Source organism: Neopelma chrysocephalum, unplaced genomic scaffold, assembly GCF_003984885.1.
Source record: "Neopelma chrysocephalum unplaced genomic scaffold, ASM398488v2 Primary Assembly neopelma1_73, whole genome shotgun sequence".
In the NCBI taxonomy this organism is placed as follows: Eukaryota; Metazoa; Chordata; class Aves; order Passeriformes; family Pipridae; genus Neopelma; species Neopelma chrysocephalum.
Window position 1 is genome coordinate 7,823 of NW_020897733.1, and position 17,340 is coordinate 25,162.

Below are 17,340 nucleotides of genomic sequence, written 5' to 3' on the forward strand. Positions count from 1 at the left end.
ATATGTGCCTCCTGGTGAGAAAAGAAACCGAAGGCTGGGGCGACATTCACACATCTGTCACGCAAATACTGTTTGTACCTGTGAAGCTGCCTGTGCTATTGGATCTCCTGCCTTGATACGTATGTCCTTTTAGGTGCCCTAGCTGAGAAGCAACTTTGAAATTGTAAGCTCGAGCTATCGAAACCAAAAATACATAAATTGGATGTCTTGTCAGCTAATACCTCTTGCTTTAATGACAATAAAGCCTGCTGACACATGTGGTCGTGGCGAGAAGGCTTTCTGCAGTGTGAATGGAGCAGCTGCTGCTGATCAGGGAGGGAAATCAATGACTCAGCATTCATCAGAAGCATCCTCCTGCTGGTCACCACTGCCAAGTGCCGACTCATCGATTTTCCTCCCTGCTAGGCGTAGACTGCTCTATTTTCTTTACAGCAAGCTTTAAAATGTTTCCAGTGCACTGTATGCAGCTGTCAGCTCCCATTGGTAGGTCTCAGTAGGAGCACCCCAACACATGAATTGTACTGGGGCTGGGGCATAAATCTCGAATTCACCCAATGGAGTTTTTCTCGGAGTGCCTGAAGCTCAGCATGTGTGAACCTACAAATCACCCCACCTACCCCAGTCAGCACAAATGAGGTGTTCTGCTTGCCATAAGCTCACTAAATATTTTTTTTCTTGCGAAGTGGCAAATGGAACGCAATATGCATGGCTCACAGATTCACAGGCACTGAAACAAATCCAACAGCACGCAGTTGTCATCAAGAAATATGTCTAGGAAAACCTCTACAGCCACGCAGTTTCAGCACAGCACGCGAGTACCAACCAGTTCTTCGATATTCAGACAAAGAGATTGCCATATATAGTGCACATGAGGAGTGCTGTCCTTTGATTTCTCCTTTTAGAAGAAATCATCCTTGTAGCTGTTCTCTATTGTCCCTCTGTCTTGAATATCTTCTTTATTTAAAGAGACCCTGGAAATCAAAAATAGAGTCAGAAGGGGGTCTTTGTCTGCCAGTGTTAAAATCTTGTGAGTCATGTTTTCCCAAATCTTTCACAAAATTCAATAAGAATTCAGCTCACAGCTTCAACTTCAGGAATACTGTGAAGGTGACTACAAACAATGATATTCATTTAAAATTTGAAAAGCTCATTTAGGCTGAAGTGTGTGATATATTCACATACATCTCTTTTCTGTTTCATTTACAAAGAGCAACAGAATTGTGGAGTTGAACAATAAAGCTTGAAAGGTTTCAGTTCCATTCCATTTTCAAGATGCAAATGAGGCAAGTTCTGAAATCTGCAACCCAGCTTCTACTTGCTGATTTTAATCTAAGAAATGGCATATTTACTAGGCTACTTACTTAAATAGAAGATTTACTTAAAAACAATATCTCACTGTATTAGAGTTGCAAAGATTCTCAGACCTGTAACATTGCTGTTCTCTTCAGAAACAAGGAAATATGCAAATAAGTTGTTATTTATAATAAGCTGCCACTTGCTATGTTTGTAAAATAATTATATTTACCAGTTAATTGACCTTGCGTGCACAATAGGGACGAAAATAAAGAAATGATGCATGAAAATTCAGAGTAACACTGGATTGGATTGATTTGGAAAAGTATATTAACTGTTAATTTTCAAAAATAGCAAGCAATTAATTGCTGCTGTAATGAACATTTGTATTTTACTCTGGCAACCATACTGTGTTAACATAATGCATTGCAAGTCAAGGCAGACCACTTGATTGCAGTGTTTGCACTGTAGTAAGTGCAGTTTTGGTTTAATGTTAAATTTTCATCTCAAATGTTCTCACAGGAATGCAGATGTTGTCCTATTTGTCGGTCTTGTTAAAACCTTTGTCATGTGAGTGCCAGTGCGTGTAGTAACACCTAATAAATTATGTAAAGTGTTGCAGTGTGCTGTACTTGTATGACCATTTCAATATACTGTAATTGTTTTCCACACTTCCCCCACAGGTTAGTCTGGCTTCCAGCAGAGGCAGAAGTGAATAACAAGCCAATCAACACACAAAATATTGAACAGAGCAGCTCAGCCACAGCCATCAGCCAAACATGAGATTAGTGTGTGGTTGCAGACAGGACGGTGAGTCTTTACACTTCCTGAGCTTTGCACGTCTGCTTCCTGTGTCTTCTGAATTACATTTCTGTTGTTTATTTGTCAAAATAAGTTGTTTCCCATGTCAGCAATGGATGATTAATACAATGGCAGAGGTAGGACTAGGTTATGTTCACTGCAAATTACCACCTAGAGTCTTCATTTTGCCTGTTTGGAGCTTTGGAATTGTATCCTGAGGAACTGAGGCTGAGCCCCCAGTCTCGATTCTGAATGGTAACTGCAGGTAATGTGGATGATGCTGACCAGCACTTGCAGTGAGCAGCACGTAGGGGACCCTGCTCTGATGTGTAAAGGCGCTTTTGGGTTTTCATGAGGAAGTTTGGTCGCATTTACAGTGTGTGATTCTGCCTCTGCTGTCCCCAAGTGGTACATTTGTTCTTACTGTGGTAATGTGACTTTTGGAGGCTGCTGTCCAAAGACATTTAGTTCGTGGCTGAATGAGTTGTCTGTAGAACAAACCTGTGTCTGTTATTTGCACTGTGGTACTTGGAGGACCTGTTCTTGGTAGATGTTTTGGCCTTTGCCTTTCCATGGATCCCTCTAAGTGAGCACCTGCACTGATACCAGTCAAGGAAGCTCCCTTCTGCAATGGGAAGAGCTGGCACTGCCAACTGAGCTGAGGCCACAGGTCCTTCTAGATGGGCAACTCTTTACAGATTTTAGAAGGTGGCAAATTTCAGTCACTATTTGCCTGTGGTGGTTTAGCCAGTAGTTTGAAAATTAAAATCCCTGAATTGTATGGCAAATCCCCTAAGGCGTCCAGCATGGTTTTTCTGTGATTTAATATGTTTTTCCCTCCATTTTTTTGCATTTCTGGAATTCACATGCTGTAAGACTAGATGGATAACTGCCCATAATTTGGCTCAGTTCTCGAACAGTCAGGTATCTACAAGTTAGGAAGCATTGACTTTTGCTTGTGTAGGTTGGTGCCATTCTGTGAAACATGTAGAATGTTTTTGCTGTATCTTTTCCAAAATGGAATATTTTACAATCCTGTTCTAGTGCCAGTACACCCTTATGAAAGCAGCTAATCTGTGCTAGTGATTGTGTAAGAATAAAATGGAAAAAAAAATGAACACAGGAACTTCTCTTCTCTGAATTTATGGCATTACAGTCCTTCCCATGGCAACACAGATAGTCAGATGGTTTGGTAGCAAAGTACAAGCAGGAAGAAAAGGCAAACAATGACAGAGAAAAAAAGGCAAAGAAAGCAATGTGATTTTCCCTCAAAATGTAATAACTAAATGGTAGAAGAAAATCCTTATAAATGGTACTGTCTACTTGTAAAGAATATCCTTCATGTGTTCATTTCTTTCTATTAGACTGGCTTGTCTAAAACATATACAGAAAGCCCTTTAATATCCCATTATACTGTATACTAAAGCATTCAGGTCTAATACTATTACTGATAAAGAAACCAAAAGCATATTTACAGAGACTGAATGTCTATAAAGAGCAGATCAAGCAAGTCTCTTGAGAAAGGAAAGTCCCATATCAGATTATTGCATGAAAAAAATAGCGTGCTCATCTCAATTACAGCACCAGTTGGGTTTATTTAAAAAGGAAGTAATTCTGGGTTTATATCATAAAATCACTTTTTTAAGCCTGTAAACATCCAATAAATTAAATTTTTAGATAATATCCATTTTGCAAAAAGCTATTTGTGAAAAGCTTCAAATAATAATTAGAGAGGATTTAATAACCTAATCACTGACTAATACTAGCACACAGTAAGTACTCTGAATTAGATCCTTCTGTGGAGTTACTGTTTTACCTCATCTCATTTGGCAGTTTATTATACAATGTAAGTTGCTCAAGCCTATAATCCCTCCACCAGTGAACGTATGTAGCAGAAAAATTCCGATTGTAGTCTCTTGAGTTTGTAAGTAAAAAATCTTTAATAATGTTTGTTAGGGTAATGATCCAGCTGAACCTAATGCAAAAGCAGAGTACAGTGTTATACTGTAAATGTATGAATATTAATATCTGAAACATAAAAGGAAGTTATGCTGTTTAGCATAAGCATAGACAAATTCAGTATTGTCATTATGGTGAGGAATATTAAAGCTTTTTCTTTAAAACTGTGTGCATATTATGGCTTATGTTAACTTTAGTGCTCTACTAAACATTGTAGGTACTCCACTAAAGCTAATATCACCCCTTTTGTTTATTTAAATGCACTTTGAGTCAGACCCTGGAATTAATTTCATTCCTGGTCATGCAATTTACCTTTGAATAAAAATGAGTGAAATGTCACCCTGAGCCTGGCAAGAGAGAGAGAGGGGTGATGGCCCAAAATCAGAAGCACTAACACAGAACAAGTTATATCCCTTAGAACTAAAACTACCACTCTTACTACTTGAATCTTTTCTAGTGAGATTTAATTTAATTTTTAAGAACTTCAGGGCAGGTTAATGAAGGTCTACTCCTGTAATAGGCACAAGGTATTTAAAATGGGTCAAACCAAAACCCTAGACAGACCACTGCAGTACTTTGGGACTTCAAAATCCTGAACGAAACTTCCCGTGTTAGCAACACTCGGCCATCCTTGCTCTTAGAACTGAAGCTACCAGTGGTCACTACCACATCCCCTCATATTGGAACTGTCTTCAAGGAAGAAAAGGGAAAAATTAAAAACTGTCAGATCAACAACATGGCCACTTCAATAGGTACTCCTCAGGTGCCATTAAAAAGTTTCCACTGGAGGCAGCTACAGTGACACAGCCACAAAGATACAGCTCCTAATTACTTCAAGTGGTGTGTGCCCATCAAACTCCACCTGAAAGGCAGTCAGGTGGCCATAACAGGGAAGAGAGAAAACTGAGAATTTTTAGGCTTTGAACAAAAGAGTTTTAAAACGTGTATATATATGCCTGACACAAAGTTAGCACTTAAAACCCTACGTAATTGCATGCATTGTGTTTGTGGAAGTGTCTTATTGCCACTGCATTGCTATTAAAATGCAAAGCAAGTGCAAGCATGTCATGTTTATTAAACCACTAAAAAAAAATGTTCCGACAGCATTATGGCTTCTGTTTTCAAAGCATAGAAATGGGCAGGGCAAAGAAGGGGGAGGAATCAGAAACCAAATTCTCAGTTTACTCTTTCGTGCCTCATTATTGGAACATACAGTGTGGATTATGTAGTCCTTGGAGATGTCTGCAGTAATAATCTTAAGGTTTAGAATAAATGATCTCAAAGTACATTGCAAATTTAACCGTTTGATATCAGACTTAAGCACGAGATGACTGCAGCTATATCTGAGATTTTCTAGGCAAAAGACTTACAGCAAGGGAAGAATATGTTCCTTTTTTTTCTCCCCTAAGAAACAGCGAAGGAATCATAGGTGTGCAGGATGTAATCATGCAGGCTGAAGTGAGGCCACTTCACTATAGCTAATTTACAAAATGTGCCACAGATGATTAGGTTGTCAGCTTTAGGTATCATCTGCAAGGTGGCAGCTCCAGTAGCTTACCCAACAATGTGTCCAAGTTTTCAGAGCATGGGATAAATCCTGGCAGGGCAATGTGCAGCGTTTCTCCTCGGTTCTTCATGACCCCACGTTCTGCATCAGTAGAGCTGTAGATCCAGTGCCTTCTCATTCATGCTTTCAGCTCAAAGTTTCCATTTATTAAATCAGCACTTCCATTATCATCATTTATGTACTATTCATACATCATTTCTATCTATTGTAGTACTTCTTCCCAGGATTTAAATAACTCTGGCACCAAATAGCTTGTGCAATCTGAACAAAGAGTCTTAAGCCATCAGAACAGCTTTATCTAAAACATACGTACAAACAAATGAAAGGAAGAACATTATTTGTGTTCTTTTTCTGTTTTGTGAATAGGAGTTATGCAGGAATAGAGATACTCAGCATTGAGTACCTTCTGGCAAGATGCAGCCCCAACATGAAAAAAGTTGCTATGACTTCAAAATGAACTCTCTCTGCAAGTTCTGGAGCTGTTCTTCACTGTCCAGATAATTACATATCTTCTTATTTTTTATTATATCTGAGATATTCCTAAAGACTTGATAACCTTGGGCTTGTTTTAAATTTTAGCTCTCTCTTCTAAATCCAAGCGTTAATTTCAGTCTGTTGCTAATACACCTTTCTGGTTAACATCCTTTGCTCTTCTTTAGCTGTTTCTTTCACAAATCTTCAGCCTGCCAGATATCACCAGTCCAGTGTCATATCCAGATTTTTAACTTGAAAAACTGCATTGCTGCCATTTCTTTGCATCAGAACTGTTGGATGTTGTGCAACATCACAAATTGCTTGGAGATCATGAGATAAAAATAGACCGTTGGGAATCCAGCAGAGATTTAAGCCAGTAACCACATGTAATTCTTGCACTCCAAAGACTTCATTGCAGATGCAGTTTTTGAGAGAACATGTAAAAAAAAAAATGTTTTCAAACTAAAGCTAGGCTCAAACTTGGAAATTCCCCTTCCAAAAAAAAAAAGTCTACTATGTTAGTAGAGTCGTGCTAGAAAAGAATGGATATTTTACAATTACATTAGTTTTGTTTCATTTCAGTTTCAAAGTGCATAGTGCATGTCAAGTTTTGATGAATGTATATTCAAGACAGGAACATTTCATTCATACCTTTTGTATTTTAGGTACAAATTTCAAACGGATCATCAGAAATTACTTTCCCAAACCTGTCGATTCATAGCCTTCTGACAAGGCAATTCTCAATCCATTCGAACCCCCTCTGTCTTTCCTTGCACTCTATTTTGCTGTGTGTTTCTGTGCATTCTGCAGTATTTCCTTTATGAAATTATACACTTTTATGTCCTACCTCGAGGTGGTTGATAGCATGGAGGAAGTCCAAGTCTGTGTGAAAGGGAGAACCCCTTTCACAGCTTGTGGGCAGGACACAAGCACTTTTACTGTCAGTCATTTAGTCTTGGAAAGGTGAGAATGCTGGTTAAACACAGTGCAGCTGCCACCTGGGCTCTCAAAATTGAAATGGCACCGGTACTATATTTAAGAGTACATATAAGAACAAACATGGTTTCTGGTGTTCCACACTTGTGCTTATCTGTTTTTCAAAAGGGGGAGAATTCGTTCTTGCATGTCCTGTTAAAAAGTGGTACCATAATAACTTGATGCAGGCTGTGCACACCTTCCTTCTCTGGGTAAGTCTGGTCAGAGAACAATGGTTTCAAATTCCTGAGTTAGAGCGTTCAGAATGGAGACTTGCTAACGTTGTTTGCTTTTTACTGTGGAGTTCTTGTGTCTGTGATTTGGTTTTGTGTGATAATTTAAGGACAGATGTAGAAACATTCCTTCCTTGCATCCCTGGCAGTAGGCTGGCAGTATTCAATCGTTATTACATTAAGATGATTCAAGGCTGAGAATACTGATGCCACCCTTCCCCCAGCACTCTGTAGACACACAGACACATGCACACAGGCGTGCACACAGAGTATTATCTCTGTTTGCCTTACTAATGTCATTGTGCAATATTCCATTTTTCTCTCTCTTCTTGTCCCCAGGGTCTGTAACAAACCCCTGCTGGACCTTTTATCCACCCACTAAGTCCAGATTAATTTATTATACTCCATCTAGTTTTTGAACTGTTCCTTCTAAATGTGTGATGGGGCTTAGGGCTGTGCAAAGGGGATTCAAGGATAAGGGGAGAAAACATCCTCAGGCTCCAGCTTACAGTGAAAGGTTGTGTTACAGTACGAGCACCTCTACTATTATTATGCATAGCCATGGAAGATGATGCAGGAGGAATGACTGATTAGAGCTCATATTTAGCTAAATTAACATCTCAAGTCCATTTTTTGTGTAAATCTGAGTTCATCATAATCTAAAAGCAAATATTTGCCTTTAATATCTCTGATTTATGCATAGAATACAGTGTACTCTTCATTTCCTTCTTAATTATTATTATTTTTTTAAACAGCTTCCAGGCAGAAAGTCAAAGCCTGCTGTGTTTTATATTATACTCTGCAACTCATTTTCCTGTTTTTTTTAATAAAACATCTAATTAATCCATGTAATCTGAATGCTTTCTGTTTAAACTCAATGTGCTAATGAAAGAACTGAATTAAAATGTAGCTAATTTTTTGTACCTATGTAAGTAATAGATAGGTAAAAATATATAGAGATAAAAAGTTGAATACTTTATGACTAGTATGTGAATGTTGACTGAAAACAAATAATAATGAGTAACTCTGAGTAGAAAATGTCTGAAAAAAAGGTCTTTAATTAAGTGAAAATTATGCTCCTCATTTTTGCCATCTCATTTTTGCTCATTGCATTACATAAGCTGTGTCTGATGATCTTGCATTGGTACCAATAAGACAGCTATTTCTTTTCCCTTTTTGGGAAGTCTCAATGGGAGCTTTTTACAGGATCCTGATAAAAAGAAAGCTTCAAAGATTGTTGCAACTCAGGCCTCTTTATCTTGGGTTGAACACAATGAATGACTAGTTATGTTAGAAGTTGCTTTATCTCTGTTTGACTCAGCATCTTCTCTAGGGAAAATACAAGAGGAACTGGGGCCAATCATGTATTTAGAAATTAAGTGTGTAACTTCAGGTGGCAAAGTCCGTAATAAAAGAAAGGGATTAGAAAAATGTGCCTTTTGATGAATTATCACCAGTACAATTTTTAATGGAATGTTTGTCAGGCTTTTGCATGAAATACCAGCAGCTCTTTAACATCTTTAGAATTATTACCTAGACAATTTCCAGTAATGACGAAGTTGAAAATCGATGTAGGAAATATTACTATAGTAAAAGTAAAAAGATGCTTCCAAGTGGTAATGTACAAACCCTCACAAGGGAAAGCTTACTTGCCTATGAAGCTTTCCCAGTAAAAACATTATAAATCATACATAAGTCAGAGTATGAATGAGAAAAAGACAAATAACTATCAAGATAAAGTTTAGAATTACTTAAAGTGTTCATGGTGTGGCACAGACAAATGCAAAGAGAACATGTTTGTTAAGCACGGTCAGCAGAAACCTGGCACCTCACAGTGCCTGAGTGGAAGCTTGGAAGTCCTGGTTTTTTGAAAAATGCATTAGATCCATTTCTCTGCCCTCTTTTGCATCTGCACCAAAATCAGTCATGACACATCACTGCTAAGTAGTTGTGTAGCAAATGGAGAGTCATTTTTTTTCCCAGGAAATCTCACTGTGACTTTTGCATGGTCTTGCTTTTACCTATTTTTGCAGTTGAGCCTACCAAGACAGAAAAGGATGTGTGGCTTTCCCTCTGGCATAGAGTTGGTAATTCACATTTAGATCCCAGCATGAAATCTCAGCCCTGTTGTACCAGTGGCAAAAATCCAAATTACTTAAACAGGAGCAGCAGCCTTCTGATCCCCCCTCTTTTGCTAACTTCAAGATACCATTTGTTCTTTGCAGTGACTATTTGCACTGCAAATACAAATGGGCACATTTTAAACTACCCAGGAATCTCAATGTTACCAAATCAGTTGGATTTTTTTTCTAGATCTAATTTGAAATTAGGATGAGGAATGTAATCACTGATACCATCCTATGGCTTCGTTCCTATTATGCCCAGGATCACTTTGTCTTCATATTGTACAGAACAGTAACAAGAAGATTGTCTCCATCCTTCTTACGGAGTTTTATAAATTATGTGCTGAATGAGGGAGAGCAGGTGGCAAAACAAGGACATGAGTGACGTGGGAAAATCAAATAACAATAAAATAAATGATGTTCAGCAGGGGAGCTTGGGCAACATTTTCTCAACAAAACCACTCTTCTGGGTGGGAAGCTGCTAGATACATGTACCTTCTGCTGTGTAGGTACAAATAGGACCTTGAACATGGCTGGCACCTGGACAGTAACAAAAATAGGAATGGTGACTGCATCCATTTTCCAAGAAATACATACGTATTTATACTGCAATATTTTGTAATTAATTATCAACTCAAAAAACATCCACGAGATCATAAAAGCAGCTAATAGTGAGCACTGCAGATGCCCAGATTAGTTTCTGTCATAGTTGAAGCCAGAATGACTAATATAGTATTCCACTTCAAAAGAAAGCTTTCTAAAAGATAAGAAAGCACATAAAGATTCACTGTCTATTTTAACTTTTAAATCGCCACCAAATCATGCTCTTGTATTGCAGAATCCTTACAGAAGTATCTACAAAAGTCTTTTCTGTAGATACATCCTTATTTCAATGTCACCATATCTCACCACTGGCTACAAGTTACCTTCATCACCAACATGTTTCATGGTAAGAGAGTTGGTAAGATCTCAGTCACCTGCCGAGGTAGCTCCACATGGAGCCTCCAGAAAAGATTGCAGGTGACATCAGAATTGTCTTTCAAAAGGTTCCTGTTTTAATTTACTCAAGGACAGAGGGGTGAATACTGAGCTATTTACAAATTCAGCTGTGCCCTATTTCAGTCTGAGGCAAAGTCACATTGCATAAAGGTAATGCTGTATGCCTGATTCAGATAATTTCTGACAGTTTCCACTTCTCTCTTCTCACCTTGCTTTGGTATGTAGGAAATGCCTTACCGGGGATTTGGGTTGTGTGCTCTCCCAGCACACTGCTTGGCCAAGCACAGCAAGAGCTGGTAATTCCCCTACTATGAAAGCATATCCTCTTTTTTATATGATGAGCAGGATAGCAGAGTTTCCTGGTCTTTAAAGCCCTACAAGAACAGCTGGCCAAGGCTGTAAAATGGCAGAGGTGCTGGGAATCAGCTATGGTCTCATTCCCAGCTGGCAGATTGAACAGGCTTCCTGCCTGAAAAGATGAGTGGGTTACATAGAGGGAGGTTTTGCAGAAGAGAAGGCAGAGAAAGGCTCTATGGCCAGGGATTTCTGGGGTGCTGTAAAGAGGTGGGTTTTGCTGCCTAACTTGCAGAAGATAGGAAGCCTTGGCAGTTTGTCCTGTTCTCGGACTGAAAATAACTTATTCTAGAGGATTTTTACACCAGAGTGCTGGTAGCTGTCCCTGCATGGTGAGCTCATGTGTGCTGCTGTCTGCTCCCAGTGTGAAAGGTAAAGGCATTGCTGTTATTGATGCTATCCTGCTGTTACCCTCTCTTTTTGTGTCATTTTGTCATTCTTCTTCTGCAAAGGCAAAAATTCGGCTGCTTTCTTAAATCTTTACTGGCAGAGGAAATGTCTTTGGAGCTGCAAAATGCAGAAAGCCCATACAGAGGTTCACCATAGCCTACCTGTTGCCCCTGCAGGCAGTGCTGCAGGTCTGGCCTGATGGTGATTCATCTCTCCCTTGCTTTAAAAAGAAAAGAAATAGGAGAAATCATAAAACACACTCAAGTCACTTGATTTGAGGTGGAAGAGCAGCTGTGAGAGCCATTATATAATGGCACTTTGAAAATGTAGTTTTAAACACTTGTCTTTATGATTTCACCAGGAAAAAAAATAATGATGCCTTTTAACTTGTATATTGACCTCTACTTACTTTTATGTTTACCTTGACTTATGTAGATTTGGGTCTCTGTCTACTGCTGGTAATTTTGGTGGCAATTTTATGTCCTTTGGTACCAAGTACTAGTAAAAGACAATCACATTCCTGCAAAAGTAATAAACTGCTGAGTAGTGGTTTTAGTTCATCAAAAGGGGCTGCCATATCTTTCCTGTTTTAATCCCTGGCATGGTTCAGTCTCCCTTTGAGTGGAGAAACCACATAAATAGAGGAAAAACTTCTACAGAGTTCTCTAATAAAAGTCCTGAGATAAGGAGGAGACTGTTTCGGGTGAGGATTGTTCTTATTTTTTCTACCCATTGATGCAGATGAGTTCATGTGGCAACACTTTCATTTTAGGAATTCAGACTCAAATAATACTGTTTTTTCCAGTTATTCTGCTCTTGTTAATGACTGAAGCTTAGGCTGAAGCTATGAATTTATTTATGACTTTGACCTCCTTTGAGCCCCAATTTACTTGGAGTCAAACTGATGGTTGCATAGAGACTATGCCTTTTTATTTTAGCTAACAATCTGAGTTATAGAGGTAGATTATATTTGAAGCCTTCAACAAATATTTACTAAATATTTGCCATTTGTGTGGGTAGAAAGGCCCTAGAAAAAAACATTGAGAGGAGTACAAAAGCTGTAATGCACAATAGTGAATGAAGGCTAAGCAACACAACTTTACTAGACAAATCTGAGCATCTGTTTAAAAGGAAAAGTCTGAAGGAGGTCATCCAGTCCTATTAACAATCCTAATACAGTAAATATTCTGCTCTTTCATATATAAAACTTTTCAGAACTGGTCACATGGACTGGAACTTTTCAGTGTTTATATCCAGGACCAACTGGACAGATGTGTTTAGGGAGGATTGCTGTTTGCTGATGTGATGTGAGGGGGCTAAACACAAGTTCAGCAGCTATTTCTGACTAAACAGGAAATAGCCAAAGCCAGGCTGGCTCCGTGCTTTGTTGTTCTGCAATGTGTCACCTTTACCAAGGATAAAAGTGAGTCAGATATTGAATGTCAGTGCTGAAATTACTTTTGTTTGTTAAAACAGGAATGCAAGTTTGTAGAAAACATAAAAGTATCTTCATGTACACACATAATATCTTTTAACATGTTTGAAGCTCTATTTTCAGAAGCCTACTTCAAGTGTACCTAATGCAAAATGTTGCAAAATAATTCTGTAAGGCACAGTTGTTTACTAATAATAGATACTCTATGCAAAGCTGTTTGAAGTGCTGCTTTACAGTCATCTGCTGAATTGAAAAATCCTTTGCAAACAACATTTTTACATTTCAAGGTAACAGTTAAATTATCTAGACTTGGTATCCCACACTCAAAGTTCCTCTTTACACTGGCACAGGGAATACTTATTTTAAGCACATCCAGTAAAATACATATTTTAAATTATATTTTACAGTTCAGTGGTTTCTCTAACCTGGAGATCCCAGATGGAGGTGAAGTTAGCTTAAGAATAGTCCTGTGAGCACAATTATTTCCACTTTGCATACAGAGAAAATGAGCAATGAAAACCGATGGTTTGTTGAAGGTTGCACACAGGTGCTGGCAGTAAGAATAGAACCTGCACTTCTTGCCTCCCACTCCTGTGCTTTCACTGTAAAGCCGCTATTAGGCTTTGCACATCATCCTGTGATTGAGTAACTTTCATTATATCAGTGGAGATTCAGGAATTCTGAGCTAATTAATGCTCTGGCACTTTTCAAACCCTCGTCTGCTCTTTACCTCTGATGGTTCCACAGGGTTCGATGACTTGCAGTGATGTGTCTCTGAAGAGACAACAAAGAAAGACAAATAAAGGATGGGGATTCACTAACCTTGTCTGACAAAGGTAGGGGCCATACTCAGAAACATTTGCTTAGGTTTTATAGGCTTCTTATTCTTTTTAAACAGAGAGTGTAAAAGCTTCTAGGAGGGACCCTGTCATGTTAAAATCTGATAGTTTGAAAGTTCTTCCTTATCACTGCCAGCTGCACTGCTCTTCCACTGATTACAGTAAATCACTTGAATTCTCTTTTCAAACTCTACCTTTTCCACGAGACCAAGATAAGAACCATGATTCCTATGTAAGCCACAAGGAATCAAGTATTACAAATACTCTGCCAGCTGTACTTCTTAATAATTAGGGAGGGACATAAGCTGCCATTCTTTGATCTGGATCAAACCTCCCAGAAGTTTGGGTTAAGATGCGTTGGTTCAAATTTGTAACACCACTGTTTACAACCCACTGCGTGTAGAGTTAACTGTTTTAACTTTTCTGGTAGTAAGAAGATTAATTGTGAAGACAATAAACAGGCTAAGCTATTAAGAGTGATGAATTTTGGAGCAGGTAATTTTTTCAGTCCAATTAACAGCACATGGCCTGTCAGTAATGGTCGGGCATCAAGAGGCAGTACATTGCAAATAACCAGGAGGACTTAAGAACATTCATCATTAAACCGTAATGCCATCTCAATTCTCACTGTTACTCTTGGTCTCTCTCCACATGGCAAAGGTTTATGTTTTGTTTACATTTTACTTTGGTATTTTAATATGTTCCAACAACCCACAAGTGGGTCATGAATATGTATATATCCAAAATAGGTAACTTACCACGTTAGAAACAAAATATACAAAGCACAAGTTCTTTCTAAAACTGCTTTTGTCTGGTGTCAACCACAATCATAGAAATACGATGTTTTGTGAACCTTGGCCTCTAAATATGACTTTAAAACTGTACATGTATACTCATCACTGCAGTAACTGAATGCTCTAAATGGTAAAAAAAAAACTAATATAACTTGCTCTCTAAAAATCTATGAGCAAAGCAGTGTGAGGAACACAGGGATGAAATAACTTTGCAGTGTTAATAGAGTTTAATATATAAAGCATTAAGCACTGCTGTAGCACTCATAAAACACCACGGCTAATGCTTAAACTTGTTTGACATTGGAGCCTTTTTACTACTTATATTCCAACATATTTACAAATTGAGAAGAGGCTTGTTGAATCTTGTTCCATGATAGACTTCTGAAGTATTCGGGCTGGCAGTTTTCAATTACTTTATTTTGGCTGTGATTCAAAGCAGGACGGCACACGGGGAGGAAGGCGTTGACCAGCTGAAACACAAGGGGACAACACAAACCCTTAAAGGGGAAGAGCCCAAAGACTGGGCCCTTCTTGACATACATCATTAACTATTAATAGAGATTCATTATTTTGTGGATTTGTCACAATTGGCTCTTAGGACAGGGTGTCTACATGCTTTACTAATTATCCCTAACCTGCTTGGAGGCACGTTTGTGAATGCCAGTCATTTACTGCCAATTTACATACTTGGAGGAGGGGTTTGGGGAGAGAGATTCATGATATAAAAACAGGTTAGAGTTAATGCATTAATGTTACCCTCCAGATCACCCTGTGCTATGGCTTGACACACATCCATCTATGTCCTAAATAAACCTAACCTCTTGCATCCTTCACAAGTGACAGGAAAGCTGAACGATTTCCTCAAGATTTCTTGAATTCCTTGGAATAATGTCAGTCATTGTGTGGAATTTTAGGGTGTTTTTAGAGCATGAAATTATATATTTATGATACAGTCCTGATTTACTTATTTTATATGAAATGTCAATGTTTTCTTTTTGCATAACCCACCTCACAGTTTGTCAGGAATCATATTCCTAATGATCCATGAGGGAACATAAACCTCCTGTTTGAATGCCTGTTAGTTTATTTTACTCCTTGCCTTGAGGTTTGAAGTGACTTGTTTTCACACAGTAAGAGGGTGGGCAGAGCTCAGGGTGTAGGTGTTGGGTAGTAGCATTAGCCACCCATCCCTGCTCCGAGGTGTCATGCCTGACTGTACCGTGCCGTCACCACCGCGCTCGCCGTGCTTTGTCATCATTAAGTGGGTGGCTGCTGTGCCAAGATGCTCCCGTTCAATGAATCAATTGTAAAATGAATGTTAGACTTCTGCAGGGGGAGGTATCGTGCCTCCTTCTGTGACTTCCCACCCCCAAATTTTTTCTTCCTCTTCTCCTCTGACATGCTGCAACAGCTTTATGAAAATGCTTTAATTGTAAAACTGCCACTTAGTTGACAACACACAGGAGTTTTTCAGTGCTCAGATAGTAGAGATCACTTTATTCAGCATTCCTCTATTTTTTTCATTTCTCCATCTTACCAAACAAATTTTAATATTTAAATACATGCCACGTTGTCAAGGAGGCAAGTGTCAGCATCATAGTGAGCTTTAAAGAAGTAGTTTGAAAACTTCACACTTTTTCAGTATTTCTTTTATCCAGGGCTGGGTTCTTTGGTCAGCTTAGGCAAAGGACCCCTAACATGGAAAGCACCAAGTTTTTCCTGCAGGACAGAGTTCTCCAGTCCAGTAGCCAGGTGCCCTTTCCCATAGCCAGAAGTAGGACAAAGAAGGGTTCTGCTGTGCACAGTCTGCTGTGGCTTGAGGCTCCCAAGGATTTCGCATTTGCTCCTTCAGCTATTATTTAGGATGATGCCACTCCAAAATAACAACCATTAAGCTCCTCACAACTCCTCCTCTCAAATGTACTGCAGCCTGGAAGTGATTTCAATATGACCGGAGAAAATTTTTGCTTATTCCCTTTGTGAGGGCACCGTGAACAGGATGCTCAGTTACTATAATGGGACTGCTGCTGGTATGGGGAGGTCTCTAGCATGCCTTCCACTGATAAAGGGGATTCATTACTTTTCCAGAGCAGTTCCTACACGTATTTAGGCTGAGGATGGTACAAAACTGGCCCCTGCCCTGCTGACAAAACAGTGATTGGCCTCATTTGCCAGACACAGAAGGGGCTGTGTCCCGCCATGTAGGTCTGCGTCACACATGTCATGAACATGTTTATGGGCACGTGGGTGCTGCAGAGGACTGCTGTACTGTGGGGAAATTTAGCAGTCCTGATCAGAATTGGAATAAGCACATTAAAAAAAAACAACAAACACACAAAAAAGCAAAATGCAAAATAGCCCCAACAAAAAACCAGGCTGGAGTGAAGCCTGGCAGGATGGAGCCTGTGCAGGGTATGCTGCTGCTGGACCTTCCCAAGGAACTGCAGAGCATTTCTGTGGGGTGTGACTGTTTTAGATGTTGCTTGATATTGATCAGTTTGGAAAGTCTCTCTCACCCTTGTCACATAAACCTGTGGGAAGAGGGAGTCTCCTCCTAGCACGAGCACTAGCAGTGGGCAGCTTTGCCCAGCTTTGCACGCTGTTCAGCGGCTCACACTGTGTGAGACCAGCTTTTCTCTGCACTCACCTCACTGAGGTTGCCTACAGATAAACGAGGGTCTGTTTTAGCTGTGATTTCTAAGTATCTGCCTGGGGGTTATTTATCCCATTTATTCAGAAGTGGCTTCTTTTGAAAAAGAGGAGGAGGTGAAGAGATACAGCTTCCTAGGTAGTAGTAAAGTGCATGCTGCGTGTGCATGACAATATAGGTCTCCGAGGTTTAGTGGATCTGGAATTATGCCATTTGTCTCACACTAATTGAAGCATGTGTCTACAAGTGTGCACTGCAAAACATAGGATAAATGATGGTCATAAAATAAGGGTACTGCATAATCTATCTTATTATTAGATAGGCAGTTACATTTTCGGGTGCTGTGCAAGTATGTTTGTGAAGAAAAGATGCCCTTTTTTGTGTGTACATATGTGTATGCATATTAAGCTAATAGGATTTATTTCTGCTAAGCCAGTCTCAGACAACACATAGT

General features: G+C 39.2%; 1 long non-coding RNA gene across 2 annotated transcripts in view; it reads left to right on the forward strand.

Moving 5' to 3' along the window:
- The first annotated feature begins 1,980 nt into the window (after positions 1-1,980).
- The window catches only part of LOC113969390, a 48,766-nt gene continuing 33,406 nt past the window's right edge, over positions 1,981-17,340 (forward strand). For both annotated transcript variants that reach the window (XR_003534845.1, XR_003534846.1), the window contains exon 1: positions 1,981-2,103. This is a non-coding gene — a long non-coding RNA (uncharacterized LOC113969390). The remainder of the gene's footprint in view (positions 2,104-17,340) is intronic.